Raw genomic sequence first — 12,215 nt, forward strand, 5'->3', positions numbered from 1 at the left:
ATCGCGGCCAGTGGGGGCTGCGATCGGCCGAACCTGCCCCATCAGCAGGTAAATAAACTGGCCCGGCCCGCTACGGTGCTTATCCTGGTGAGCCGCGTGCCAAACGTTGCCGACCCCTGATATACAGATACTTTAGAAACAAATCCTCTCTCAAGATTTGGCCCAAAGTCTTTCAGCTCTTAATGTTTCCTCTTTATTCCTCTCTAAGTCTTATGTATGTTATTTGCTTCAGAGCTTACGATGTCCTTGTACTTTGAGGAGTGACTATACAAATGACACCATGGGGCTCCATGTTTACTATGTCTCAATGATTTCCAGATCACTCATTCACTCAGTTTACCAAGAAAGATTTTTTTTTTTCTAACTTCAATCTCAGCAAACTCAGCCTGGGATCTGAAGGTCAAACTGGGACTTTCCTGGGACTTTCATCAGTAAAATTCAGCCAGCCAAATGCTGCCCCCATTGTCCTCCAAATTTCAGTTCCACCTGTGTAATTCTCCTGCCTTCAGTGGGAGCGTACTTTGAAGGCAAATGGGAATGCACAGATGGCCCTGCAATAAAGTACAAGCCAGTACAGAACCTAGCTGTGTTGTGTCTCCAAGGATGACCGTGGCAAAAATTTACCTGTGTCATGAAAATAAGCACATATGACTCTGCATGCACACAGGGAGCAGACATGTAAAGCCAGACAGTGCCATTTTTATATAGTCACTTTGCAGGGTAAAACTACCCTATGTTATTTCCCACTTATTCACTCACATGCTCTCTGTAGGCATTTTGGTTACCCAACCTCTTTTCCTCTTTCCATTACCTTACTTTTCCCGCAACGATCACCTGCACTTTGCAGCCAACATTTAGCTGCAGTCTAATCTGCCTGTATCATGCCACAGAGTGCAAAAAAGCTTTCCAGTTGTTTATACACCTAACATATGCATCAATTTTTCAGCCAGGCATTTCAGTTTTTAATCTTCCCTTACCTCTGCTTTGCCATGAATGCTTGTGGTAATACTAAGAAAAATACTGCAGGGGCCTGTTGTTTTTTGGTTTTTGTTTTTTTTTCTTAATATGTTTGAAGGTTATCCTTTACCTTTCTTATTCCAAATTAGGTTCCAACCTAGAGCATGGCTAGTGACTTTCTGGAAGCTTGTCCATCTGGAATACTGATTGTCATATTGCACTATTTTCAAACTTAGGCCCCAATCCTTCAAGGATTTATGTACTTCAGTAGTCCCAAAGCTATAACTTAGGCCTGCATCCTTTAACACCGTGTGTAAGATCAAGCACATGCAAAAATCTTTAGAGGATCTACGCCTAATCCCATCCATTATAGAACCTCAATCTCTCAAAATGTAAAGAAAAAGGAGAAAGAAACAACACACACTCCCCCAGCGTGAAAATAGCCAGCCAGTTAAAAGTGACCTGCAGATAGAAAATGGTGGGTTTTGTGCCCTCGTTGTTTCTTTGTAATGTTTAAAGATTGAGGGGGGGTTTTAAGTTTATTTTTCTTGGATTTTGCCTTAAAAATAATAGGAATGCCAAGTTTAATCTTTCCCTGGTTTTGCTGGAGAACTCCTCAGAGTGCCAGAAAACTGGAGTGGGATCTTTTGCTGCCTTTAAGGGGCAGGAGGATATTGAATCTTTCACAAGTTTCAGAGTAGTAGCCGTGTTAGTCTGCGTCCAAAAAAGAACAGGAGTACTTGTGGCACCTTAGAGACTAACAAATTTATTTGAGTATAAGCTTTCGTGGGCTTCATCCGATGAAGTGGACTGTAGCCCATGAAAGCTTATGCTCAAATAAATTTGTTAGTCTCTAAGGTGCCACAAGTACTCCTAATCTTTCACAAAATACTTTTCTCCTATATCTTTGGCAAAGGTTTGAGTTAAATGCACATTTTAACCAATCTGAATAAAAATCCCTTCTGATAGCCATTGCTTAGTCTTCACCTCCTTGATACTTATGATTAGGGCTCTGTGTCCATCACAGAGGTCGCGGAAGTCACGGATTCCATGACCTTACGCGAGTTCCATGACTTCTGCTGCTCAGGTGGCCCCAGGGACAGCCACACTGGCTGCTGCTGAAGCCAGCCACTCAGGCAGCCCTGCAGCCAACCACACCGGCCGCTTCTGGAGCGGCCCTGGGACCAGCCGAACTGGCCACTTCCCTGGTCAGCTGGCCCCAGGGATCGCTTGAGCAGCAGCCGGTCCAGCTGGCCCAGGGACTACCTGAGCAGTGGTTCCTGGGCAGTCAGAGCAGCCACTGCTCGGCGGCCCCTCGCAGCTGGTGCCACTGGCCCTACCCCCTCCCAGCAGCAGCCTCCCCAGGTGCCCTCCACCCCGCCAAGATTTAGTCAGGGTATTTATAATATAAGTCAAGGACAGGATGACTTATACTAAAGATACCATGACTAAATCGTAGCCTTACTTACAATGTCATAATCCTACTAGTTCTCCAATGGTCCACAGAGTCTTCCAGGAAAAGACAAGTGAGTCAGACATGAATTTTTAATGTGAAAAAACCCATACAACGAAAATTCAGGTTTCAGGCTTTCATTGTACATCATAAGGAACTACAATTAAAAGAGGTCATAACCTAATTTTTCCCTTTCGAGAGCCCTTTAAACCTCTACTGTCATCATAGGATCAGCACCAGCTGTAGCCAGTTAAACTAAACATTTTCAGGTTTTTAGATGCTGCTGGGAGACAAAAAGTACACCGACGTAGTCACATAAACACATTCCCTTACAATGGAAAGTCTTAGCACTTTAATAGACAAAAGCAGAGTTTTCTTTAGGGTTATGGATTTAGCAATCTCGACTGCTACCAGATTGTTTACTTGGAAGAAGCACTCACACTGCTCATGACACATGTAACCAAAAGTACAGATGGGAAATAAATATCATCAGCAAAGCACACATTATTTGTACAATTACAAAAGCCAATCCATACAACTGTACTAACAACAACATACATGATTTAATCTGGTAGATAGCCTGCTGGTGGAGCAGAAATGTAAAACAGGTTGGTAAACAGCAGAACACACTTTTTAATCATATTCATTATGCATAACTGCACAAAACCCACTTGTTTCTGGCACGTACTCTACCCCTCATCAGTTAATCGGTTCCAGATTCATAAAATGAAATGGATATTACAGTAACTCCTCGCTTAACATTGTAGTTCTGTTCCCAAAAAATGCGACTTTAAGTGAAACGATGTTAAGCAAATCCAATTTCCCCATAAGAATGAAAGTAAATGGGGGGGTTAGGGAACTTTTTTTTTTGCCATACAGTACAGTACTATAGTTGGGAAGTGCCCCGCTTTACCCCACACAGACACAGCCCACTGGCACTGGAGACAATGAGGCAGGCAAGGAGGCTGAAGGTGCTGTAGGCTAGGAGAAGCATGTTGCGCAGCAGCAGCGGCGGCAGCTTCCCCTACTCTGCAAGCACCAGGGGCGGGGGCTCAACCCTCAGCCCGCCCATGCCACTCCTTCCCCCAGCCCCCACCCTTAACCTGCCTCTTCTTCCCTCCCCCCTTTACACCGCATCCTCGCTCCTCCCCCCTCCCTCCCCTGCCTCCTGCCCGCGGCAATCAGCTGGCTTGCAGTGTTCAGGAGGTGGGGGGAGGAGCGAGGACAAGGCGTGCAGGCTCCCTCTCCCTCCCCTGCCTCCAGGCAATCGGCTGGTTTGCAGCATTCGGGAGGCAGGGGAGCCTGCGCGCTAAGTCCTCGCTCCCCCCCCCCTTCTGAATGCCGCAAGCCAGCTGATTACCACGGGCTGGAGGTAGGGGGAGGAGGAGGAAGGCGCTGATCCGCGGGGTCTGCTGGCGGGTGGGAGGCGCTGCGGGGGGGAATGTAGGGGAGTTGATCGGGGGGCTGCCAGCTATGGACAAAGCAGGCAGCCAAACCACATTATAGCGAAGCATTGCACAACTTTAAATGGAGCATGTTCTGTAATTGAGCAGGGACGCAAGATCGACACAATGTTAAGCGAGAGGACGTTATGTGGGAAGTTACTGTATTACACTGCCATTGCCATATGCATTCATTATTTTTTCTTTCTGACTAGATCAGAAGAGGCACAGACACAGGCCCACGTCCAGCCACTACTTCCAATACTTTTTTGAGGGACATTTATTGAAAAAATGTTGTTGGTGCACCTCCAGTCACGATCTCCTGGGTTTCCTCAACCCTTACCAGTCCCAGGCATCTATGCCGGATATCCTTCATCTAATGGTGGTAAAGTGTTTTTGCTGATCTTGTAATATTTATCAGATACCACAATCACAAGGGCTTGTCGAATCACCTGCTGTGGGAGTGGATTGTGACAGGAGAGTCTTTTTGATTGGGTTTGTTTCACACTTACTTTGAACAGGTGTAGATGACTGCCCAATATGTAAAGCAACAGAGAATCAGGTCCTACACTGGCAAAGACTAGAGATACACTTTCAATAAAGGGTGCACTTGCTACCCTGTTAGCACTCATCTGCACTGAGTTAGAGTTGGTTTGCTCCCATCTGCACCTCTAGAACATGCTCCTTTCAGCATCTCAGGACACCCTGCATTTAGGAAGCTTGGTCAAGGAGCATTTAAAAGCTTTTTGAGCTAGTTTCACGGGCTGGGTACTTTGACTGTGAAATGGTGTTTATGTCAGGGTTTAATATTGGTGCCTATCCCCCTACTATCTGAGCACCTATGGTAGTGAGTTATTTGGTACTGTCATTTAAACTGGAAAGTCAGTATGATAATTTCTACAAAATAAATTGCTCAGCAGTGTGGAGTTCAGTGATAATATAAATATCTAAATTATTAACATTCAAGCCTATGGAAGTTTTGCATTAAAACTAATGGTAGGTGCATAGTCCATCTCTTTTCCTAGGGTGGAATTCATCCCTGTGCCGAGGGCTAGCACAATCCCTATTTTAGGAATTATGATGAACTTAATTTATTGGTGCTCAGGCTTAGCTCTAGCCTCTGTTCCAGGGCAAATGTCATCCTTGGATTGTTTTATGAGAAGGGTGAATATGAGATAAGCGTAACCCCCAAATCTGTATTGTGCAGATCTGCCTAGGCATCAAGGGAAGAGCGTATTTATACCTCTAAAAAGTAGTTTCTAAGTCAGGGGTGGGCAAACTTTTTGGGCCGAGGGCCACATCTGGGTGGGGAAATTGTTAGCAGGGCCGGGGCAGGGGGTTGGGGTGCGGGAGGGAGTGCAGGGTGTGGGAGAGGGTGCAATGTGCAGAAAGGGGCTCAGGGCAAAGGATTGGGTCAGAGGAGGGGTATAGGGTGTATGAGGGGGCTCAGAGAAGGGGGTAGGGGTGCAGGAGGGGTGCGGAGTGTAGGGGGGGGCTCAGGGCGGGGTGCAGGAAGGGTGAGGGAGGGGACTCAGGGCAGGGGGTTGGGGTGCAGGAAGGGTGCGGGCTGCGGCAGGGGGCTCAGGACAGGAGGTTGGGTGCAGGAGGGGTGCAAGGTGCAGGCAGGGGGGCTTAGGGCAGGGAGTTGGGGGGCAGGTGCAGGCAGGGTTTGGGCTCCAGCCCGGTGGCAGCGGTGCGCACCGGGGCCAGGGCAGGCTCCCTGCATGCCTGCCCTGGCCCCATGCCACGCCGCTCCAGGAAGCGCTGTGGCCCCTGGGGGGGAATGGGGGAGAGGGCTCCATGTGCGCTACCCTTGCTGCACCTCCAGGTACCTCCCCCGAAGCTCCCACTGGCTGCAGTTCCCTGTTCCCGGCCAATGGGAGCTGTGGGGGGCAGTGCCTGGAGACAAGGGCAACATATGGAGCCCTCTGCCCTCCCCTCCCCCCGCCGGGGGGGCCGCAGGGAAGTGGTGCCGACCGCATCTGAGAGCGGTGCCATGGGGGGCAATCCTGCGGGCCGGATTCGGCCCGCCGGCCATAGTTTGCCCACCCCTGTTCTAAGTAAATATGATCAATACACAACCACAGAGTGAGAGAACTGTTGTAGAAAGGTTTATAAAATTAATGAAAGAATTTGATTACATTGAAATCACACTGACATTTTTAGGAAAACAGGTTTTTGGGGATCTCTGATCAATTTCCTGATTAAGATAGGATTTCAAAACAATGGACAAGATATTCTGTAAATATGGTATCATAGCTCTGGGTGCTTCGGGCGGCAGACTGTAGCTGCTGTTCCAAAGCCCTTCGAAAATTCTGGTTACGTTTCTCCCTCCCTTTACATTTATATTTTCAGGAGACCTGTCCTTGTCAGCCTGATGCTGCCACTGGGCTAAGTCTAGAAAGCTTAAGCTGTTGATGACTGTGAAGCCATTTTTGTGGGCCCCTCAGAGAGGCATCTGCTAGCTCTGTAATGAACAACATAATAAGTAGGACTGCAAACAATCCCCACTAACATGCATAATGCCGAAGATGTATATATTAACAACCCGAACAGTTGTTTTTTCTACTGCCTTTTGGTTTCATTTCAAATTAGAACATTTGTGAATGTGATTTTTATATTAACTTTTTATTTCAAGTGAAGGTGGACCATCATGTTTATATGCCTAATTGAATACCTCTGATGGCCATCTGAAATTCCAGAAATGAGTGGCTCAAAGCCAGGCTTTCCTAGTAACACTCATAAGTGGAATAAGATGAAACCTCAGTGGTTAGTGTCAGATGCTTCAAAAGAAAGTTCAAGAAAGCTCATAATGGACAATAATGGCATATCTTGCTCTTAGGGGAAGTTTCTTCCTAATCCTAAACAGTTAGTGCTTGATTTACACCCTGAAGCTTGAGGGTTCAGTCTCTCATATATATTTATCCTATTTAATGAAACTGCAGCTGTTTTTCCTGCTTCGTTGTTTTGCACTGAAACCTCCAACGATGCATAGGATAACTTTAAAATTGCAGACTAGTTTCATGCCAAGGTACAATTAAAATTCTTTAATAACGGCCCACTTCTGTGAATGCAAAGAGTGGTATGAGCTGACACACTGTAGTGGATTCTTACATTCAGGAAACAGAAAAATAACTAAATGTTGCTCACTGCCAAGAATCTTAGATCCTTTTTGAGCATACCCCGGAGATCTGTACTGTGCCTCCATAAATAGGTTTGTCTTATACTGATATTGGCTGAGCTAAGGAAGGTATTCAGGCAATAACTAGGTTATTGAAAAGGAAAGTCATCAAAACCTTGTGATGTAGGTTGTTACTGGTTTATTGTAGATCTGGTGATGCAATTAACAGAAAGGGCTAAAAACATACAATGCCAAGTGCATTCAGAGATTTCCAAAGAGATGGTACTAAGTTGTATTGAATCATTTAAAAACAAAGATTAGCTCCATGTTGGCCGAGCTACTAGTACATCAAAACCACCATTAGTAAGGATCTTCAGCTTCTTTAGTTCTTTGGGAGAGATGTGATGTGTGAGTTAAACAAGTATTAACCTGCACAGCCAGCCATTGCATGAACTGGAATAGAGTTTGTGTTTTATTTTATTTCTTGGTTTTACCTGTTTCGACTCTTTCTTTCTAGAATAAATGGTATCTGGTTTAAATGCAATTATAATGATCAATATTGAGCGAACAAGTGTGAAAAGGCTCTACCCTCAGGGAAAGAAAAAGAACAAGTGGATAGAGTTTACCAGCCCACAGCCATGGGGGGTTGGGACAGACTGGAATTCTTGCTCAAAATACTGCCACATGTGGAAAATGGCCCAAGGGCAGTCTCTGACTGCACAGATATGACGGTCTGTTACTAAAGAGACTAATGGGGTGTGTTCAGTAGCATAAAACTACAGCCAGAAATTAGCCCCGTCTTTCCCTCCCAAATCTGACACAAATAAAAGTAGTGTAAATTTGCACTAGGTTATTGGCCAACTTAGGAGTGCCCACACTGTCCTTGAACAGCTACTCACATAGACTGGTTGTGCCAGAAATATATTGCATCATGCACAACTACTTTTGACAGGATACTCAACCAGAGCAAAAGGATGCCATGGATGGAGAAGGGGGACACAGAGTTAAATGTGTGGACAATACCTTTTGACCTCTAGACCTTGCCTGGAAAAGCTCCTCCCTAACTCAGTATGGGGAGGGACAAGAGAAGTATTGTCTCTGGAGGTTTCAAGCATCAGGATGCAACGGTGACACTGAAATTCACCATCTGGCTACTGTTTTTCAGGCCCACGCATAGCCTGAAGCTAGATTTGGTCCCAGCTGAGTATAGCATGCACTGCAGCACCCTTACAACAGCTTCTTTGCAAACAGTTCACTGAATCCACGACTCCCATAAAAACATATTGTATGGACAAATTTGGGGCTTAGACGCACAAAAAGCCTCTCCTATGTAAGTTGGTCGGCGCGTCCTTCATTTACTAGATAACAGAACTGGTCCCAGACAGCCTTAAAAATGAACACTTAAAATCTGTAGCATCTTGATGCTACACAATAGGCCATATTTGATACCAAACAAGAAAAAGCAAATTTTAAAGAAGCACTGTATGCACATATGCATTTTGGGAACTTAAACAATTACTGTCTACAATGGAGCTACCAAAGTCTATCAAGAAATAGAATGCTTATTAAAAATTATTCAGCATACTTATTTACATGCTAAAGAATAAGAACTCTGAACTAATAATTACTGTGTGCATGACTCAGTAAACAGATATGGTTTTTATATGCTCTGTGAGAGCCCAGTCCTGAAAAGCATTATGCACATTAGAAATCCATATGCACTCCCATTTACTTCAGTAGGATCGCTTGTGCAAGTAAGCACTAGTCATGACAGTAACTGTTTGCAGGATCAGGCCCCCCAATCTGATATGTATTTACAATTTTTGTTTTTAAAATTAGGGGAATTTTTAAGTGTTATTTTTCTATTTTGATATAAGCATAATGTAACATGGCAGGACCCTGGCCACTATGAGAGCTTTACTCTAAATTATAGTACAAGTGCAATAGCTAAAAAAAACCCACAAAAATACCTAGAGTCACGTTCTGCTCTCACTTGCACTTGTGTAAATCTGGAGTAGCTACATTGATTTACTCCAGTGTAAATGAATAGAATTTACCCCTACAGTCCAGACAGGATTTGTTTCCACTGCAGAGACCATAATCAAAAGCCTCTAGAACAAATTCAAGTCCTTCTGTAATCATGAAAACCTTCAGTGTGAAACCTTGGAGAAACATTGCGGGAGTTTGAATTTACAAATCTCAGAATAAGGAATTTAGGGAAATATTAACCTTAATATTCTGTGAAACATTTTTGTGATATTTACATGAAAGAGCATACACATCGAACGGATGATTTACAATCTGAATTAAAGTGAAGATGATCAAAACAACACAGGGTGTGCTACTTACACTCTATACAGGTGAAGCAAAGGCTGCATATTCTGTGCTTTTCTGAGTCCCAAAGGGTCTCACCTGTTGTTTCAAACGCAGTATGGAAAAAAAGGCAGGCTTATGCCTGCTCCAAGAATACTTCAGCTTGTCACAGAAAAAATTGTTAAATTACTTTCTTTTTTCCCCCTTTGGCTATAACCTTGATTAACTCACATGAGCCATACACATTTTCAAAGAGTTTCACAGACTTAGCCACATATAAGCTCAAATAAACCCTTCCTGAAACACCTCAGAGTACTTTACATGACTTCAAACAACATACAAAAAAAAAAAAAATACAGTTCAAAGACAAGGCTAAATAAACGAATTTGATAATAAAGATGAGAGAGAAGAACATCCCAGGAAATAGTATGAGAAAACTCTCCTAGGGACAGAATACTAAATACAGAGAACCAACCCTCTCCAAATGGAAACAAGAGTTACAACCTGGACACTGGGATCCGAGGAAAACTTACCATTATGTTCAAGCCTGTTCATGCCTTTTACATACCTAATTCAGCCTTAAAATCATTCATTTAGTCCAGAGAAAGCGAGTGGAGATGCTTGATATGGGAGAAATTTGATCAGAAATGTTGGTTCTCTTCAGGAAGCATCTAAGAATAGCGACCAGCAGAATGGGAAAAAGAACTTCGTTATATGTGGTGGGAAGTGGCAAAGACAAGGCATGTGTTAAAAATCTCAGCATCCTAGTGAAACAATGTAGGTCGCAGAGTGAAGAGGTTCCTATGGTGATACTGTAGTAACATAACTTGACAGCCAATTGTAAATTAAAAAATAAGTGCAGTGTTTGCAAGCACCGAGGCCCTGACCCTGCACCATTACAGGATCAAGCCCTGAGGGTAGGAAAGGTAAGTTAGGATAGTAAGATAACAACCAAGGAAAAATGAAACCCTCATTGAAGGGACTCACTGAGCAAAATTCAGCTTGTTTTGTGTTCAACTTGAAGAAGTTAGGAGGCATGGCCTAACATGAATGCAAGAAGAATCATGCAGCACAAAGTAAGCTGTCACTGGGACAGCACAGATAATACTGAGTTCACAGGTTGACACCTAAGACCCTCATCCTGAAAACACTGATGTTCCCATCGACTGCCTGGGGACTACCTATGTGAGTAAAGGTCACAGGATCAGGCCTGAAATATGTAAAGTTTGATATTGATGGACATGAGCATAAATGCTATCACCCAAAGTAAGCATACATGTTCACTGTATAAATAAATTGGCCTTTTGAGTCTCCCCTGAAAAATCTGAATTTGATCACATCACATTAATGAGGACAATATGCACTGTGAGTGCTGGGGTAAGATCAGAACTAAGCCAATGCTCTATCAGATAAATCAATATAAAAGCTTTGCTGCGTAACAAAATCACCAGCTTTTGGGTCAAGCAGGAAATAGGTCCAGCAACAGTAACAAAGAAATGTAATTCCTACATGCAGAAAAATAGCAGGCTTTTCACATCCCAATGAGAGGTTAATTAGTGTCACATTTTCACTACCGGGGAGGGGGGGGGGGGAGAAGAGAAAAAGAAAAGCATGAAATAAAGAAGGAAAGATCATATGAATCCTGATAGTGCATTATAACCTCCATTAACTAGCAGCACTGGCTGCATTTTAGAGTGAACTCCACAAAGAAGCATTTCAAATGTCAAAATTAGAAACTAAAAGGTCTTCTAAGTAACCTCTGAGGATGTGTGTTCCACTTCCTGGGAAATAGCTGCTTTTTTTCTCCCAACTCAATAACATTGTCAAAGGCAATTTGTGTGAGAGGGGAAAAAAATCATTCTTAGCCTCTAAGTAAAAACTTCAGTCTAGCAGGTCAATATAAAGCAGAAACTAAACCCACAGAACAGAAGCTAAACCCACAGAATAATATTCTTAAAGCTCTACAACTAAAAAGACTTAGTTGTCATCTTCAGAGGGATTTTTTTTATTTGTTGAATATTATGAATTGCTTGCTCTCTCTGGAGGGCATTGCCCGCTTGGCTTTCACAGTAATATGATATGTTGCAGTGACTTTTAGAAGGAAATCAAAATTAGTTTCTCCTCCTCATCATCATAATCCATTCAGAAAAGAATACCTCAACCTCTTGTACTTCATTAGCCTTAGAAGCGCCAGCAAATCTGATATTCCTTAAGCTCATGCATTTGACTTTTTATAGCTTTCCAATGTTATGTTGCAATGTCCCTAGCAGTTATTTCCACCTCACTTCCAAAATGAAATGGCTCTCTTCAGAGAGAGAAAAAAACATACAAGAGTACATTTATGTGAAACAAATCAATGAAAGCAGGAAAAATTCAATCCTGACCCCACTGGCTGAGATCTCTTTAGGCCACTCTTGTCAATGACATGACCTCAACTTATTGAAGAGCATCCTGTACTTCTCTCCTTATGAATCTGACCAAGCGGTATACGTTTTTAGTGTATACTTCAGCATCTTCCCATTATCACCGTAGATGTTAAATACAATGTTTCTAATTTTATTAATGACTCAGCAAAACAAACCCTATAGGCCCAGAAATTAGTCAGACTTGAAAATGTTTTTGGCAGAGATCTTCAGAGGTACAAAGATTGTTGCAAAAATTATCATTACAATTTTGCAGAATCCTTGGAGGCCTGATTATCATAACACTTGGATATTACTATTCCCTCTCCCCACTCACACCCTCCTGGTCCTTATCTAACATTTTAAATTTCCAGAGGTCATGTAATTCAGATATCTAGGTAAATATAGGTAAGATGCTGATGGACTTGAGAGACTTACTCCACAGCCAGCACAAACGAAGGCTCCTTTACAATACACCTGAGAAACTTGCTTTCAAGTCATCCAAATAATGTGCCTGACTAGAGATG

At 43.4% G+C, this 12,215-nt stretch overlaps 1 protein-coding gene across 2 annotated transcripts in view; it reads right to left on the reverse strand.

Moving 5' to 3' along the window:
• The window catches only part of KCNG2 (potassium voltage-gated channel modifier subfamily G member 2), a 78,828-nt gene that overhangs the window by 55,658 nt on the left and 10,955 nt on the right, over positions 1-12,215 (reverse strand). The window contains exon 1 of one of the 2 annotated variants that reach the window (XM_034762478.1): positions 9,855-9,956. The exons of the other annotated variant lie outside the window; for it this stretch is intronic. The gene's annotated coding sequence lies outside the window, so the exon portion shown is untranslated. Of the gene's footprint in view, positions 1-9,854; positions 9,957-12,215 lie in introns of those variants that run through there. 2 annotated transcript variants of the gene reach the window in all.

This window comes from Trachemys scripta, chromosome 2 (genome assembly GCF_013100865.1).
Source record: "Trachemys scripta elegans isolate TJP31775 chromosome 2, CAS_Tse_1.0, whole genome shotgun sequence".
In the NCBI taxonomy this organism is placed as follows: Eukaryota; Metazoa; Chordata; order Testudines; family Emydidae; genus Trachemys; species Trachemys scripta.